At 48.4% G+C, this 19,145-nt stretch overlaps 1 long non-coding RNA gene across 2 annotated transcripts in view; it reads left to right on the forward strand.

Annotated features, from left to right (window-relative positions):
- LOC143824137 (uncharacterized) overlaps positions 1-18,288 on the forward strand; it is a 60,437-nt gene extending 42,149 nt beyond the window's left edge. The window contains exons 3-4 of one of the 2 annotated variants that reach the window (XR_013226705.1): positions 11,715-12,247; positions 17,688-18,288. This is a non-coding gene — a long non-coding RNA (uncharacterized LOC143824137). Of the gene's footprint in view, positions 1-11,714; positions 12,248-13,866; positions 14,687-17,687 lie in introns of those variants that run through there. The other variant, XR_013226704.1, reaches the window with a different exon arrangement.
- Positions 18,289-19,145: the final 857 nt, after the last annotated feature.

Consider the following 19,145-nt stretch of genomic DNA (forward strand, 5'->3'; position numbering starts at 1 on the left):
GGAGGGCAGGAAAGAAAGGAAAATACCTCTGTCCAACTACTGCCCCAAACAATTACCATCGATTGATCCCACTAATCAATTAATCAATTAATTCTGCCAACTAATTGACCTATCCCAAACCAACCACCTCAAACTACTCACCCACTCACCCAGTCCCAAACTCCAACATGAATTAACACCCAATTTATACATATACCACGTGCTCTACACACTCCTGGACTGGGCAACCCTGAGTCCAGGGTGATCGGGCCCACCCCTCCAGATGCAAACAAACCTTACACAACAAATCATACCCTACACACATCACATAATTGTACACAGTTGGAACTGGGCAGCCCTGAGATGCCATAAACAGCAATCAGGGCTAACCTTCCAGAAACACACAAATCCTCTATGCACAAATTAGAAACCAAATATCCAATAAGCACAGAACCAGTGTTCAAGAACAACCCTAGCCAAACCACAGAAACTAAGAACTAAAACCAATAGTGTCCATAAGAACATGGAACAGCCAACAAACACACCATCAAACATGGAGTTGAAAAAAGGAACTGAGGGAGAAGAAAAAACAGGGGCCCTAAAAGGGTCAGGAATCCCAATAATAAGGGGCAGAAGCAGAGACAGCAGATGGCGGAGATGCACTGAATCAAGGGGCCGAAAAATTAACCATACTTGGGCCACTTCCAAACTCCACCCCATCCCTTGTGACACTAGGGTGGAGGCAAAGGTAAACAGTGCCTCTGACACAGGTACTGTGCAACACCATGTCAATAAACAACAAAACCTCTGCCCCGCAGAATTACTTTGCAGAACAAAGAGTGGACCTGGGTGACAAAAACCTGGACCAGGGAGGGCGAAACTATCGCTCTTAAAGACCTAGCCCTTGCTGGGTTTTCTGCTCTCCACCAGTCTCAGACAGTGGGGTGGGGAGGAGGGGTGGTAATCTTAACCTGAGAGGGTTTCTCCTTCAGGGCTCTTCCTGCAGCATCAATACCAGGCATTGAATGTTTTGACCTTAGATGGAGATGAATTGAGAGCATGGCCATCTGCTTAGTGTACCATGTGCCCAATGCACCTCCAGATGCCCTGCCAGCCCTGCTGGAGGTGGTGGCGGCCTGGATGCTACAGTTCCCCAGACAGGGGGACTTTAACATCCATGCTAAGCTGCTGTCCTCTAGAAATGGGCAGGACCTGGTGTCAACCATGTCGACACTAGGGCTCTCAGAGTTTGTTGTTGGTCCACCCATCAAGCAGGCCACACCCTGGATCTCATTTTCAGCATAGGTCTGAATGTGGATCTGGTGATGGCGACTACCATGTCACAGTCAGACCACTACGCCCTGAAGGCTCGGCAAAGGTTACCATCCCCTCCACAGTTGGGTGCCAAGCAAATTTTAGCTCACCCGTGGAGACTTCCAACTGGATTCCTGAATGCTCAGCAGGAATCAGTGCCTCCCGGCACTTCTCTCAATGGCCTGGTCAGCGACTGGCATGATGGATTGCTGACTGTGATTGATGAGATAGCTCCCCAATGCCCTCTCTGCCCCCATCTCAAGCAGGCCCCCTGGTACACCAAGGAGCTTTGCAGAAAGAAACAGGGACTGAGATGGCTATAGCGAGTTTGAAGGAAGACTCACAATGAAACCTTGAGAACATCTCATAGAATGCAGATGAAGGCCTATGAGAAGGCGGTGAAGTTAGTAAAATGCAATTTTTACTCGGCTACGATTGCATCTGCAGACTCACACCAGACTCACTTGTTTAGGATACTTTGATCTCTCACTGCTCTGGTAGAAGGTGTCAGTAATCAGGCAGAAGTCAGCGACCAAAGTCTGTGATAAAGGAGTTTCCAAGATCTCACGTGGAGTGAGGATCCAAAAGAAAGGCTTTATTAAACAGGACAATTACAACAGCTAACATGGGCCGAGACTCATTGAACAATCATCTTGGCAGAGACAAAGGTACAATAAACATTAGGGTGTACTTATAGGGGGGACCAAGCATGAGAGGGGGCATGAGGGATCAGAATGGTGGGAAAGGTACATTTGCAAAAGGGTTACAAAGTTCCCAGCAGAACCAGATGGCCCAGCTTTGATCTAAACCAATACTTCTGTTGAGTCTCCAGTGACACTGACAAGATCACAAGAAAGCAAGGGAGATAAGGAAGCCCCGCTGAAGGCAGCTTTGGTATGCAGAGGAGGCCAGGAACCAGCACAGGTTTATGGTTTTATGACAACTGGCCTGGAGGAGACCAGGAGAATGCAGCAGGGAGGGGGCATGAACCAAGATTCATGATAGAAGGGCACCAAAACAGTATCCAATTGGATATCATCTGTGAGGTATTTGCAAGTCATTTTGCAGACAAAATCCCAACACTCTGCCATGACCTCCCTCCAACCTTGAGTTTGCCAGTGAACTAGAGGCCCCTTGGCCTTCTTTGGAGAAAACCCTGAGTAACTTCAGATGACTTATGCTGAACGAAGTGGACAGGATGCTAGCAACAGTGAGGCCAACCACATGCCCACTAGACCCCTGCCCATCGTGGCTTCTAAAAACAGCTGATATAAGGATAATTATATCTGGGAGATAATCAACCTATCTCTCACAATGGGGGAATTCCCAGAGGGATTGAAAGAGACAGTGGTCTCCACTGCTGAAAAAAAATCTGACTCACCTCGCACCTAGCGTTTCTGGGGAAGATGGTAGGAAGGGCTGTTGCAAACCAATTAACAGCATTCCTGGAAGAAGCTTCAGTCCTAGACCCTTCTCAGTCAGGTTTCTAGCCCGGCCATGGAGTAGAGACAGCGCTAGTCGCCTTGACGATCGACCTCTGTCACTAGTTAGACCGAGGTGGGTCGTGCTGCTGATATTACTAGCCCTCTCAACAGTTGACCATGAGCTTCTAGCTCACTGCCTGATTAGTGCCAGAATACGGACAGCCCTTCAATGGCTGATCTCCTTCCTCCAGGGTCATGGACAGAGGGTTGCAATATGAGAGAATCCCACCTGGCCTCAACCAGGGCCAGAGCCTTCTCTGTCCTGGCCCCAACCTGGTAGAATGAGCTCTCAGAGGAGAACAGTTCCGCAGGGCCTGCAAAAGGGACCTCTTCCACCAGGCATTTGGCTGAGGCCAGGCACAACCAACAGCGAATGAAGGGCCCCAGCTCCCTCCCTCCCAGAAATCTATCAATGCATTCTGCTCCTGGACCTGTTTATACTGTAACAATTATCAGTTAGTAGTATTAATGTAATGTTTATTTATATGTTATGCATTGTTTCTTGTATTGTTTCTACATTTTATGTAAACTGCCCTGAGAGTCCACGGGGGGCGGTATATAAATATATAATAAATAAATAAGTTATATGAGAAAAGGTCGAGTGATTTTGGTCCTTTTAGCCTAAGAAATGATAGGATCACCATCTTCAAATACTTGAAGGGCTGTCAGGTAGAACAGTGGTCCCCAACCTTTTCTGGGCCGGGGACCGGGGGGGGGAGGGAGGAACTGGGGGGGAGGGAGGTGTGGGCGCTGGCGTGCTGCCGGGTGCAAACGTGCAGACCTGGCACCTCCGTGCCTGTGCATTTGCGCCCACGCCTTCCCCCTGCAGCACAGCGCTCGCTGCTCCAGGGCCCAGGAGTGATCGACCGCTTTGAATTGGGGAGCACCGCACTGCGGTGGGGGAGGCGCCGGCGCACTGGTGGGCGCAAATGCGCAGGCGCGGCAGCTCTGTTCCTGTGCGTTGCACCCACCGGTGTCCACAACTCCCTCCCCCCCCCCCCACAGCGTGGTGCTCACTGCACCGGGGCCTGGGAGCGATCGGCCCAGGAGCGATGGTGCCAGCCCAGTGGTTGGGGAAGACGGAGCAGGGCTGTTGGTTCTTTTGTTTTCTCAGAGGGTCAGAGGTAACAAAACCTCAGAGGGTCGGAGGTAATTTCAATGGGTTGAAATTAATTCAAAAGAATTTTTGGCTAAATATCCAGAACAAATTCCTGACAGTTAGAGCAGTTCCTCAGTGGGACAGGCTTCCTCAGGAGGTGGGGGGTTCTCCATCTTTGGAAGTTTTAAAGCAGAGAACTTAGGCAGATAGTGATTGGGTGGGTAGGTAGTTGTGAGTTTCTGCATTGTGCAGGAGGTTGATTACCCTGGAGGTCCCTTCCAGCTCTATGATACATTCCCCTGCTCACATTCCATTGACATGCTTGGAGGCCAGTCAGACGTGACTGCTTCTGCCACATCAGTGTCTCTTCAGTTTTGGATCCCCTCTGGCGATTACACACACACACACACACACACACACACACACACACACACACACACACACTCAGGTTGGGGCTTCCTTTTGTTTTTCCCATGCCCTGGGGTTTTCTCTTCTTTTATATCCAATCATAATTGAGGCATCCCTAGTTGATTTATTGCAAGGGTTAGCTGTAACTGTTACCCCCCCCCAAAAAAAAAACCCTGATTTATAGGGCTCATGCTTACTCTGACTTATCGGCCAGGACTGAAATTGAGAGTGACTGATCTTTTTCTCCCATAGATTAAACTCCTTTTGTGTTTCCCCCAACAAGATGAGTAAAGGTAAAGGTAAAGGTATCCCCTGTACAAGCACCGGGTCACGTCTGACCCTTGGGGTGACGCCCTGTAGCCTTTCCCAGTCATTACCGTTTTACCCCCCAGCAGCAAGCTGGGTACCTCGGAAGGATGGAAGGCAGCTTCCGTGAGCTGGCTGCTGGGATCGAACTCCCAAACTCATGGACAGACAGCTTAGAATCATAGAATCACAGAATCATAGACTTGGAAGGGGCCATACAGGCCACCTAGTCCAACCCCCTGCTCAACGCAGGGTCAGCCCTAAGCATCCTAAAGCAACCAAGAAAAGTGTGTATCCAACCTTTGCTTGAAGACTGCCAGTGAGGGGGAGCTCACCACCTCCTTAGGCAGCCTATTCCACTGCTAAACTACTCTGACTGTGAAAAAATTTTCCCTGATATCTAGCCTATATCGTTGTACTTGTAGTTGAACCCCATTACTGCGTGTCCTTTCCTCTGCAGCATCCTGCTCTCCTCCAAGTGGCAACCTTTCAAATACTTAAAGAGGGCTATCATGTCCCCTCTCAACCTCCTTTTCTCCAGGCTGAACATTCCCAAGTCCCTCAACCTATCTTCATAGAGAGGTTGTCGTGAGGCATTTAGCTGCACTGGATGAGTTCAAATCCCCTGCTCCGGATGAAATGCACCCAAGAGTACTCAAAGAACTTTCCAGAGAACTTGCACAGCCCTTGTCCATCATCTTCGGAACCTCTTTAAGGACTGGAGATGACCCGGAGGATTGAAAAAGAGCAAACGTTATTCCGATCTTCAAAAAAGGGAGGAAGGATGACCCAGGAAACTACAGACCAGTGAGTCTGACCTCTGTTGTGGGGAAGATAATGGAGCAGATATTAAAGGGAGCGATCTGCAAACATCTGGACAACAATTTGGTGATCCAAGCAAGTCAGCATGGATTTGTCTCCAACAGGTCCTGCCAGACCAACCTGGTTTCCTTTTTTGACCAAGTAACAGGTTTGCTGGATCGGGGAAATTCGGTTGATGTAATTTACTTGGATTTTAGTAAAGCTTTTGACAAGGTTCCCCATGATGTTCTGATGGATAAATTGAAGGACTGCAATCTGGATTTTCAGATAGTTAAGTGGATAGGGAATTGGTTAGAGAACCGCACTCAAAGAGTTGTTGTCAATGGTGTTTCATCAGACTGGAGGGAGGTGAGTAGCGGGGTACCTCAGGGCTCGGTGCTCGGCCCGGTACTTTTTAACATATTTATTAATGATCTAGATGAGGGGGTGGAGGGACTACTCATCAAGTTTCCAGATGACACCAAATTGGGAGGACTGGCAAATACTCTGGAAGATAGAGACAGAGTTCAACGAGATCTGAACACAATGGAAAAATCGGCATATGAGAAGAAGATGCAATTTAATAAGGATAAGTGTAAAGTTCTGCATCTGGGTCAGAAAAATGAAAAGCATGCCTACTGGATGGGGGATACGCTTCTAGGTAGCACTGTGTGTGAACGAGACCTTGGGGTACTTGTGGATTGTAAACTAAACATGAGCAGGCAGTGTGATGCAGTGTGATATCTGAAAATCCAGATTGCAGTCCTTCAATTTATCCATCAGAATATCATGGGGAACCTTATCAAAAGTTTTACTAAAATCCAAGTAAACGACATCAACCGAATTTCCACGATCCAGCAAACCTGTTAATTGGTCAAAAAAGGAAACTAGGTTGGTCTGGCAGGACCTGTTGGAGACAAATCCATGCCGACTTCCTTGGATCACCAAATTGTCCTCCAGATGTTTGCAGATCGCTCCCTTTAATATCTGCTCCATTATCTTCCCCACAACAGAGGTCAGACTCACTGGTCTGTAGTTTCCCGGGTCATCCTTCCTCCCTTTTTTGATGATCGGAATAACGTTTGCTCTCTTGTTAAATCTCCAGTCCTTAAAGAGGTCCCGAAGGTGATGGACAAGGGTTGTGCAAGTTCTCCGGAAAGTTTTTTGAGCACTCGGGTGCATTTCATCTGGGCCAGGGGATTTGAACTCATCCAGTGCTGCTAAATGCCTCTCGACAACCTCTCTATCCATGTTAACCTGCCACCCAGACACTGTCCTTTGGCTACGGCCATCTCTAGATGTGCCTAAACACTTTGACCTGTGGGAAAAAACAGATGTAAAATAGGCACTAAGCCTTTCTGCTTTCTCTGCATCCTCCGTTAGAGTTTGTTTATCCACATCCATCTGTGTTAGATTCTATGATTCTAACACAGCAGAACCTCCTCAATCCAGCTGGCAACGGAGATAATCTGTCAGGGTGACCAGAACTGTCTCCACCCCGTGGCCAGGACAGAAGCCAGACTGGTATGGATCAAGTGCAGAAGTTTCCTCCAGTAATGCCAGGAGCTGGTCAGCTACGCCCCTTTCAACTACCTTTCCCAGGAACGCTAAGTGAACAACTGGGTGGTAGCAGGCCGGGTCTTACGGATCCAGCGATGGCTTTTTAAGAAGCGGGCAGGCCACTGCCTCCTATAGCCGCTCTGGAAACTCCCCTGATTGGAGGGAGCAGTTAACAAAGTCATGGAGCTGTTCTTTGCCCCTAGTCCTTCTCATAATCCTTCTCACGCAGCATGGCATTGATCACTTGCAGTTCATTGCAGCAGTTTGATCTTAACCTAACTATATAATTCTGAATCAAACTTTGTTGGCTAGAGAAAGCAGGACAAGCCAGAATAATATGAGGAAGGGAATCAGGAACATCATAACCATGCAAACAAAGTCTTTTGACTTTGATGATACCTGCCACGGGTCACGCTTGAAGGAAAGATGTTCAACCTTGCCAAAAGTAATGCCTTCTTTGCCTGAAAAGTTTCCAAAGAGTGAAGGTAGAAAGGCAGGACTTAATAAAATGAAGGGATTCTCCAAAATCTGGATGAGCAGTGGCTACAAGGAACTGAATTTAAAATTTGCAAAATCGAATTGTTAGATACATAGAGGGAAACTTGCTGGGGGAAATCAGCAAAAGGAAATCTTGCCTCTGCAACCATTTACGTTCCTTAAGCCTGGGAAGGGACCTCATTGGGTTATAATGCTGTACAGTCTACCTCCCAAAGCACCTATTTTCTTCCAGGAAATCTCCAGGCTAAGCTGGAATAATATTCATGTTGCTGTTCTTTTTAATTGACACAGTCTGCTCTGGGAATCCATTTTGGGATGCAACATGGGGTAAAATATATTATTTATAAAAGAACAAGCACTATCCTGTAGGTTTCCAGGGCTGACAGACACTTGTCGGCTAGAGCTCTCGGGATTCAATTCAAGCTTCACCGGGAGTAAGATGGACTGTGCTGGAAAGGGAGGGTGTCTTCTGCAGAATTTCCTGACCAACCTCTTTTGTTGAAGTGACCCAGTAGTTACACAAGACCCCTGGACTTTGAACACCCTCCTCTTGCTCCAGTGAGCACGTGTCTGATGGATGTCTGTTAATATTTAAGAAAGAATCCAAGGAAAAGGTAAAAGTAATTGAAAAGGAGGCTTCATGCGGATACTTGGCTGTCATTATCTACCGCTGTCCTTAAAAAAAACAAAAAACAATTACCAGCCCTCTCCCAAAGTAACATTCTGCCATGTGTGCCAATGGATGGGGGAAATGTCATTAGGGTGCAGCCACTTTATGACAACCATAAGGCCAGCGATGTTCAAAGGACATCATATTCTTCTGCGTAGCAACCCTGGACTTTCTCAGTGTTCTCTTGTACCAGGGCCAACCCTGCTCAACTCTAGAGAACTGATGGGATCAGAAGAGACTGAAGTTGGTTCCCAGTTTCCCATTCCTCAATCATGACTTATTTGTGAACTGTATTTTAGCCTTCTTGGGATCAAGCTCACCTGGGTAACCCAGGTTCGTGTGTGTGTTTATGTGTGTCAGTGTACTAATCTAGTTGCCCAAACTGTGAACAGACTAAAAGCATTCCTATGAAAAAGTGACACTGGTGGCTCCAAACTTTATTATTATAATTATTTTTAGATTTATTTCCCACCTCTCCCAACAGGCTCGAGGCGGGTCACAACAACTAACCCCATTAAAATTCCCATTAAAACATCAATCTACTAACATGACGGCTAAAAGTCCCATCCCTCCCCCAATTATCAAAGAGGTGAAGAGGAAAGGATAAGGGAGTAGCGTACACTCCAACTCTTAGGGGGGGAGCGATGTCCCTGATTTGCTGACCCCAGCCTCAACCATAGACCTGGTGGAAGAGCTCTGTTTTACAGGCCCTGCGGAAAGCTGACAAATCCCGCAGGGCCCGCAGATCACCCGGGAGCTCATTCCACCAGGTAGGGGCCAGGACTGAAAAAGCCCTGGCCCTGGTCGAGGCTAGGCGCACTTCCTTCGGGCCGGGGACGACCAACAGGTTCCCAACTGCAGAGCGTAAGGCCCTGCGGGGGGCATAGAGCGGTAGGCAGTCCGTCAGGTATGTGGGTCCCAACCTTGAAGGTTAAAACCTTGAAGGTTAAAACCAAAACCTTGAACCGGATCCGGGCAGCAATTGGCAATTGAGAGAAATAAAATTCATAAGCAAATGTCATTCGTGTTGTTGTGATGCGGATGCATGTCACAGGCAAACTTGACCAATAATTGAACTTCTCAGCATTGTAAAAAGGCAAATGCAGCTTTGGGGATTCCATTATTCTGACTGGTGCAGCAATACAGGAAGAAAGAACTTCCTTCCTTCTCCCTGAGTCCTGGGAAAAAAAATTAATTTGGATTTATCCGCCACCAGTCCCAAAACCAGTCCAGCTTGTGGCAGTTTACAATAAAAGAATAAAACCTCATAAAACAAGAACAATAATAGTCCTCGATGGTGGGTGAAATAATCTAAATCCCTCCCGCTACCCTGACTGCAGCCTATAATACCAGGGCACACTGGTCCCCAATATCCACCATCATCCTTGGGGGAGGTGCCCCTGTCTAGTTGACCAAAGGCATACCTCTACAGGGCTCTACGGGGGCCTATATAGGGAGCGACCCAATCTTCCTGGCCCAGCCTGAACCAAAGGCCTGGTGGAAGGCCCTGTGGAACATTGACAGCTCCATCAGGACCCTCAGCTCTTCCAGGATCCCATTTCACCAAGTCGGTACCAGGACTGAAAAAGCACTAGCCCTGGTCGAGGCCAAGCATGCCTCCCGAGTGCTGGGGATAACCAGCAAATTCATACCTGCAGAGCAGAGAGCCCTGCAGGGGGCATAAGGAGACAAGTGGTCCCTCAGGTATGCAGGACCCAAGCTGCGGATGGCCTTTAAGGTAAGAACTAACACCTTGAGCCTGATTCAGAAGCTATCTGGTAACCAGTGCAGCTGGCTCAGCATAGGCTGGTCATGGGCCCTCCAAGATGATCTAGTGAGGACACTGGCCACAAATACTTCCTTCTGCAAAAGTAAGGTTTCCACCCACCCAGTGGGGCCTGGAACTCTACCAGTATCACAGCCGATCTCCAGATGACAGAGATCAGTTCTGGAGAAAATGGCTACTTTGGAGTGTGGAATCAATGGCACCAAACTCACAGAAATCCGCTGGCTGACTCTGTTCTACCTGCCCTCCAAGCTTTGTGGTGATTGGATTTACAGGGTCTCTCTCCCAAGCAGGTGCCCCCAGGAAAGTGCTTTCTGGGAAAATGACAAGTGGAGAGTAGGTAGAGGAGAGTCAGCCAGAGACCCCCTATGAGTGTGGTGACTTCAGCATTGACACTGCATGAAATCAAGGAAGGAGAGGATGTAATTGATGAAACCTCAGGAGATTCATTAGGAGAGCTTTAAACTGAAGTCACAGGGGGAAGGAGATGTCCAACGTAGGGGTTCTAATGTAGAAGAGCAAATACTGATGGCCCACCTGGGAAGGATGGGACAAAGAGAAATAAGGATGAGAGGCTTCAGGTGCCTACATACCTATGCCCAAAGCATGGGCAATAAAAAGGAAGAGCTCAAGCTTCTCACGCAGACAGAGAGGCATGATTTAGTAGGCATTACAAAAACTTGGTGGTATCAGGAACCAAGGCTTAGGGACCCAGCAAACTCACATCCAAAACATCAGGCTTCGGGTCGAAACTTTTATTGGAGAAGTCAGCACACAGAGCCCCCACTCAGCATGTGCCCACAGAAGCAGAAGTCATTTCTTTATCGGGAGTTCTCCTATACCTGCCTTCAACCATTTGTTACATTTGTTACATTTGTTACTTATCCTAGCGAGGGAAGCGCCACCTTGAAAGGAGGGGGGCAGGAGGAGGAGGAGGTTAGGAGAGAAGTGAAAATCAAAAGGGCATTTTGAAATGTGTAGCTGGGGAAAAGGGAGGGCTGGAGTGAGAGACTAGAGCAGGGCAGGACCTGGAGGACCATTCCAGGAGAACCCAGGAGATCCAGTGACTAAGAAGAGGGTAATGGGGGCAGGAACCAGGGGTTCATGATGGGTGGAATGATTCCCATGGCTGGAATGCAGCAGTGGGTGGATATACATCGTTCAAAAGAAACAGAAAAGGTTGAAGAGGAAGTTGAGTGGCGCTGGAGGTGAGGAGAGGGCTTGAGATACGATCAAGCTCAGGCCCCATCTATCTTCTGCCCCATCTCTCGGGCCACTAGGAGGGAGGCAATGGTGAACAACTGACCTCCGACACTGATGCTGCGCAACATGAGGTCAATCAACAACAAAGCCTCCACTCTGCAAGCCTGTTTTGCAGAAGAGGGGGTAGACCTGGCGTGCATGATGGAAACCTGGACCAGGGATGACGAAACAGTCACCCTTAAAGAGCTGGCCCCTGCTTTTTTTCTGACGCACTCTCAGCACAGAATTATATAATAGCGAAGAGAGGTGAGCCTAGGCATAGGCCATAGGAGGTGGTCTCCAAAAAGTCTAAAACCTTCATATATTGGTTGGAGCCATAATTTTACAGATCCCATTCAACCGCTCCACTACACTTTATAATGAGTTTTGATATTTTATATAGAGTGTATTGTCACAGTTCTGACTGGTGAGAAAGACCCAGTAGGGTTGAAACACGTTTGGTCTTATGTGCTGTTAGTTCTGTATAGTTTTTATGTACTTTTAATTCTGTTTTTAATTGTGCACTATAATAAATAATTAACATTTTTACATTATTTTATTGTACAGCTCAACTTCTGAGTTCCTATTTCAAGGAGAGGCCAAGATCTTACTTGCCTTCACCAAAGACTTGGAAGAGGAGCTTGGTTTTTGCAGGCCCTGCAGAACTGGGGAAGTTCCATCAAGGCCCTCAGCTCTCCTGGGAGCTCATTCCACCAGGCCGGGGCCAGGCAAAAAAATCCTTGGCCCAGGTTGTGGCCAGGCCTGGGATCTCCTGCAGGCCTGGGATCTCCAACAGATTCGCACTCACAAGAGACTGCAGCTTTGCTTGCTCCAGAAGGGCCACCACTGCCACTCTTGCAGCACGTAGCTGAAGAAGAGTCGGAGCCAAGCAGTGAGGCTCTGAGGAATGATCAGGGAGATCAAAGCCCTGACTGGGATGCAAAGCCAGGCCCCAGACAAGCAGACACCTTGCCCTTCGAGCTAGCTTCAACCCCATCAGTGGCAGCGCCCCACCTCAGCCCAGACAGCTCGCCAGAATACCAGAGACAATGCCGCCAGGGTGACTTGACAGCAAAGTACACTGCAAGAGATATAATGAGGTTGGTAGTCCTGCAGGTGCATGGGGTCCAGACCGCAGATGGCGTTAAGGGTTAATATCAGAAACTTGAACCTGAGCCAGGCTGCAACTGGTAACCTTGTTCCTGACTTTGGCTTGACTCTTGATGTCATTCCTTGTTCATGACTTCGGCTTGGCTCTTGACTTTGTTCCTGGTTCCCGATTTTGGGTTGTTTCTTGATTTTCTTCTCGGTTCCTCACTTCGGATTCACTCTTGACTCTCTCAGGATAGAGGGGCCCAGCTGCACCACCTTATTCCGATGATGATTAGCGCCATATGCAAGCACTCTAACTGAGGGCTGCCCCTCCCAGTTTGGCTGTATTTGTCATGGGGACAACCATGAATTACCCTGCCTATCTCCCGAGACTCCTGTTCTGATTTGCTATGGTGAAGCTCTGCTCCTGTGACGCCTGGCTCTTTGACTCTTGGCTTGTCTTCTATCCATGGTCCAGCTCTTCTTCCCTAGGCTTCAACCATACCTTGGCTCTTTAACACTTGTCTTGTCTTCTGTCTATGCTCTGGCTTTTCGACTCTTGGCTTATCTTCCGGCCACGCACCTATGGCTTGGCTCTTGATTCTGCAGCTCTCCATTGTCGCGGGGGGGGGGGGGGTGAGGGAAGGAGGATGGTGATGGAAATTATGACTCAAAATGGCCATGGAGGGGGGAACCTGAATGCAAGGATTTCTCATTTGAATCATAGAATAATAGAATTGGAAGGGATCTCCAGGGTCATCTAGCCCAACCCCCTGCACAATGCAGGAATTCTCAACTACCTGCCCACCCACAGTGACCCCAATTTCATGCCCAAGTGATTCTTCCCCCCACCAAAAATCTCCAGAATCCAGCCTGGCTTGGAGGAAATTCACCTCCCATCCCACAGTGGCAATCAGCGATTTCCTGGGTATGCAAGGAGGGCCACAAGAGACAAGCACTGGCACATCCCTTCCTGCCCACCCACTCATACTCTGCCTAAGGACATAAAATCAGAGCCAGGGATTACCAGCTTGTTTGTACTGGCCCAGTGGAACACTCTTTGGGGGGCATAATCAGTTAGATAGTCCGTCAGGTACACCAGGCCCAGACTGCAGATGGCCTTGAAGATCAATACAAAAACCTTGAAGCTGATCTGAGCTTCTACTGGGAGCCAGTGCAGTTGCCTGAGAACAGGCCAGATATGGGCCCTCCAGAGTGTTCTAGTGAGGACCTGTGTTGCTGCCTTCTGGACCAGTTGAATTTTCCAGGTCAAGGTCAAGGGCAGGCTCTCATAGAGTGAGTTGCAGTAATCTAGCCTGGAGGTGACTGTTGCATGGATCACTGTGGCTAGATGTTCTGGGGCCAGGTAGGCTTCACTTCACTTAGTGGAGATGGCAGAATGTCAGCTGAGCTACTCTAGTGACCTGAGCCTCTTTCAGAATGATGAAGAAGAAGAAAAAGTGTTGGTTCTTATTTGCCGCTTTTCCCTATCCGAAGGAGGCTCAAAGTGGCTTACAGTCGCCTTGCCATTCCTCTCCCCACATCTAGTCCAACCCCCTGCACTATGCAGGACACTCACATCCCAATCGCTCATCTAATGTAACCTGCCACCCCTTTGCCTTCACAGAATCAGCCTCTCCGTCAGATGACTATCCAGCCTCTGTTTTAAAATTTCCAAAGATGGAGAACCCACCACCTCCCGAGGAAGCCTGTTCCACTCTAACTGTCAGGAACTTGTTCTGGATGTTTAGCCAAAAATTCTTTTGAATTAATTTCAACCCATTGGTTAAGGGATATCACTAGTGTGGAAACGGTTACAATGAAACCGTATCATCAGTCATTAAATACATGGACTTTTTTGCAGGTTGATTTCACTCCAGCTGATTCCACTGCTGGAGTATTTTGATTGTGAAGTTTTTTTTTCCTGATAGCTATCCAGTACTGTTCTACATGTAGTTTAAAGCCATTACTGCAGGTAGTGGCTGCCCAATTTGTTGCTCTGTTCCCCTGAAAATGAAAATCATGCCTACTGGATGGGGGATACGCTACTAGGTAACACTGTGTGTGAACGAGACCTTGGGGTACTTGTGGATTGTAAACTAAACATGAGCAGGCAGTGTGATGCAGCGGTAAAAAAGTCAAATGCCATTTTGGGCTGTATCAACAGGGGCATCACATCAAAATCACAAGATGTCATAGTCCCATTGTATACGGCACTGGTCAGACCACACCTGGAGTACTGTGTGCAGTTCTGGAGGCCTCACTTTAAGAAGGACGTAGATAAAATTGAAAGGGTACAGAGGAGAGCGACGAAGATGATCTGGGGCCAAGGGACCAAGCCTTATGAAGATAGGTTGAGGGACTTGGGAATGTTCAGCCTGGAGAAAAGGAGGTTGAGAGGGGACATGATAGCCCTCTTTAAGTATTTGAAAGGTTGTCACTTGGAGGAGGGAAGGATGCTGTTTCTGTTGGCTGCAGAGGAGAGGACACACAGTAATGGGTTTAAACTTCAAGTACAACGATATAGGCTAGATATCAGGGAAAAATTTTTCACAGTCACAGTAGTTCAGCAGTGGAATAGGCTGCCTGAGGAGGTGGTGAGCTCCCCCTCACTGGCAGTCTTCAAGCAAAAGTTGGATACACACTTTTCTTGGATGCTTTAGGATGCTTTGGGCTGATCCTGCATTGCGCAGAGGGTTGGACTAGATGGCCTGTATGGCCCCTTCCTACTCTATGATTCTATGATTCCTCCAAATGACAACCTTTCAGATACTTAAAGAGAGCCATCAAGACCCCTCTCCACCTCCTCTTTTCCAGGCTGAACATCATCATCATCCCAAGTCCTTCAGCCTTTCTTCATAGGGCTTGGTCTCCTAGGAAGAACAGGAACTTTTTTGACTTTCAAGGCACCTGCATACTCAGGAATGCCAGTCTTCCTCTCCAGATGTAAGAAGTGACATTCAGAGAGAAAGAACCACAAAAGATCCTGAGAGATTTAGAGTCCAAACTCTTGTTGGCTCAGAGGTTTGGGTTTTGTTCTGTCTTTTTAAGTTCAAAGTATCTTTGTGGGGAGAGGAAAGAAACTGGATCAGGGAAATGGTGCTAGAGAAGAGTGATCACCTATTTCTTCCTTACCAGACCTTTTTCTCAGAATGCCTTCTGCCTCACACACACACACATTGCTCATCTGCCTCGCAGCAGAAATGCACACTTCACTGTGTTTGGGATGTACCACTTCAGGTATCCTTGGCTGCACATGCCTCATACACAGTGGTGAAGCACCTTGATTTGTGTTCAAGTCCTCAGATGAAGCTTCACCAGACTGACCGGACTGGTTGCTGGGCAACAATCCTCATGTGTTTTCCCCAACTCCCTTCCTTACTTGATTGTTGACAGGCTGGGGCTTTTTCGGCTTGAAAGAAGCCCACAGTGACCACAAAAGGCCTTGTGGTTGTTAACCTTGGGCCAAACATTATAAGAATAGATGGGGAGGAGCTCAGTGCAAGAGCCCCTGCTTGGCAGGCAGACCGTTTGAGGTTCTATCTCTGGCACGTCCAGTTAAGGATCGGCAAGTGATATGCAAGACCTCTGACTCTGGAGGGCTGCGTCTGGTCAGAGGAGACAACTCTGAGCCTGATAGACCAACAGTCTTCATGTGTTGTTTTGTTTTCAAGGACAATCCATCCCATCAAAACCCCACCGGCCAACTAAATCCTCCTGATGACGCCGGCCATTTGAGCTGACGGATCAGGCACAGCACCAGCCCCTGAGGAAGGTTATCAAGCAGTTAAAATGTGTGACCATTCTTTCCAGCTGGGCATTTGGCAGCTCATGGTATTGGTCCTATTGTCATGATGTAAAGAGGTCCAGCTGTTTCATGGTGACATTGGTTCAGTTTTAATGATGAGCCAGAATTTTGGAAGCTAACCTTAAGCTGCCATGTTTTGGTGGCATGTAACTGCTTTAATACATGAGAGAGATAGAAAGCGGCCCTTCTAGCCCAAGCTCTGTGTTACTGGAGGACTCAGCATGCTGGGCATCTAAACACACACTGAAGCCAGGCATGCAAATAAGGTGCTGAAGGGGTGCAAATGCAGCAGAGCAGGTTGTTCTTGGAGTTTGGCTAGTGACATTAAGAGATCATAATAGCTGCTGCTCAGGTTAACCTGAACTCTTCACACCTCTGAAGCAAAGCAGCGCCATTAGTTGGATGGGAGACCAGCAAGGAAGTCCAGGGTTGCTGCGCAGAGGCAGGCAACAGCAAACCACTTCTCAATGCTTCTTCCCTCAAAAGCCCCGCAGGGTTGCCGTAAATTGGCTGCCGGTGCTTTCCACCACCCATAGCCGCTGATGGGTTCAGTCCTAGGGCTCTTCTATGGCTCCAACTTTTGGGCTTGCCAACAACTTGGTTTGCCAAGACTGGTCCTGTTTGGCCACTCCTTGCTTTTGATGGGCCAACCCCCCTGAATCTGCCCATAATCTGGCCTACTTTCAAAAGTCTAGGCTCCATTTGGGAAGGAGCCTCAAGCTTTTCCACCCATCTTGGACTGTGTTGCAGCCAGGGAGTTCGGTTTAACACCGAGAGTCTCAGTATTGAATAGCTTTTCCCACAAGACCCGTGATGGACCTTTGAACCTTCTCCAGGAGTAGAAATTAGCTATTTTTGGTCTTTGTTTGATTTTATCCTCTTCCCAAGGAGGTCCAGGTATCCCCGTGGGGGAGGTGATGTGTGTGGGGTGGGGTGGAGGGTGAGGACACACATGGGCTTTCTTGGGCACATTTCCTATTGGACATAACACCCTTTTCTGGTGGAGAGAATTTGATCTGGGGGGAGCTGCAGTGGAGGCAGTCTCCCAGAACCTGATTGCAGAGCCAGGTGCAGGAAAATCTTGAGTCATCGACTGAGGGCAGGGCTTGCCTGCGGGTTCATTGGCTGAAGTTTGAGGCTCCGTGGCAACTGGGACAGAGAGACTATGCTAGGAGGGCTATTTTTTAGAAGGTAGAATAAGAAGGGGGGGTTGCAAAGAAAATTGGCCAAGGCAGCAGGCCATGACGAAGTGAGCCTCGGCCACTGTAGTGTATGACTTTGATTCCCCCTATCACAACCCTTCCAAATTAAAAATGCAGGCCATTACGTGCATGGCTTCCCTCCGATGAGGAGCAGGTTTGGGCCTCATTAATGCAAGAGCACAGAGGAAAGTCGTTAGCGCTCGTGAAATGGAATGCTTCTCTGAGAACAGTTCCGCTTGAGAAGGGTGGTGGGGGTGGACAATAAAGTCCTGAAAAGAAAAGTTAAATTTCACACGTTTCTGAGCAGAGAGAGAGGCGCTCAGTCAGTCATGCAGGCTTGGGCCTAGACAACAACGACCCACAACACACAATCTTTCAGTGCATACACAAAACAGATTTTGTCTTTTCCTCCCCCCCCCCCCCCCCCGCTCCTCCCAGGCTCTCTTCCATGGTGGAAGGTGAAGTTTGAGCCACGGGGAAGACGATGTGTGCATCTGTCCCTGAACTGATTCTGGGTGACTCTGAGTTCGATGGAGCTGCTGCCCACAGAACAGCCACAAGCCAGATACCACTGAGGGGGAAAGCCGTCTGCCTTCCCAAGAGGAACCTTCACACCCGTCGTGATGCTGGCCAAGAGAGAGGCACCCACTTTCTGGAATTTGTTACATGCCAATCGTTTTATAGAGCCAGCATTGTATAGAGCCAGGTTAGAGTGTCAGACCAGAACCCGAGAAGAGGCCTGGGTAACAGGTTCAAATCCCAACTCTGCTCTCTGGGTGACTCTCAGCCTGAGCTACCTCACAGGTTCATGGGAGCAGCCATGTTAGTCTGCAGCAGCAGAACAAAATCTGAGTCCAGGGACATTTGTTTGTCTTTACACAGGTGCCGCAGACTGAATAAAGCTGTAAGGGCTTAGGGGGAGGAGTTAGGGCGGGTTCTGTCTGGGATGAGGAAGGGTGCCAATTGGCCCCTTCCTTCGGACAGACCATCGGCCAGGGCCGATTCCCGCCCTGCCGCCCTGCGGAGTGCGGCTCGCAGTTGCTCCCTTGCCAGCGGCCTGACGCGGCGAGAGGTGCAAAGCGCCTCTCGCCGCATCAGGCTGCCGGCCAAGGGAGCCCCCGGCAGTCGCGCGGAGCGCGGCTGCCGGGGGCTCCCTGCGGGGAAAGGCTAGCGCCCATTGTATTTCCGCATACAATGGGCTTTGCCTCTAGTTTATTTATATTTCTTCAGAAAAAAGTGAATGTGATTAACAAAAGTTCAACCCCCACCACAAATTTTGTTAGTCTTTAAAGTGCTTTAAGGTGCCTCATGCTCTTTTCCACTGAAATTTCTTCCGCCAAATGTTGAAAGAATATATGTAGCTGCATGAGCTATTACCCAGTGCTTTGCTACACATATATGTAAGGCTGCCTGCAGACAGGTGTACTAAGATGTCTCCCACTCTCTTCTACAGGTCATAGAAAATTTTTTCCCATGTCACTGAATGGCTGTCATTCACTTCTATGCAGAAAAGTGACCAACTTGGTGACAGTGCTCTTGTACAGATGTCCAAAAGCCATGTGTAACAGATGCCCCTTGAAGGAGTGGGCATTGTGCTCAGGAAATATTTGTGCCAGAATACACACACACGTTCATTTTTGAATAGTACAAACGGCCTAATTCTGATGACGAGGCCATACCCCTTATGTGGATACAGCTCATTGGACATGCTTGGCTTGTTTATTTATTTACTTTGCCTTTTCCCCAGTGGGGACTCGAACCAGCTTGCTACTGGGTTAAATGTTTTTTAAAAGATGTAATTTATAACTCAAATACTCAAATACTTTGGCCACCTCATGAGAAGGAAGGACTCCCTGGAGAAGAGCCTAATGTTGGGAGCGATCAAGGGCAAAAGAA

Source organism: Paroedura picta, chromosome 15 (genome assembly GCF_049243985.1).
Source record: "Paroedura picta isolate Pp20150507F chromosome 15, Ppicta_v3.0, whole genome shotgun sequence".
Taxonomy (NCBI): domain Eukaryota; kingdom Metazoa; phylum Chordata; class Lepidosauria; order Squamata; family Gekkonidae; genus Paroedura; species Paroedura picta.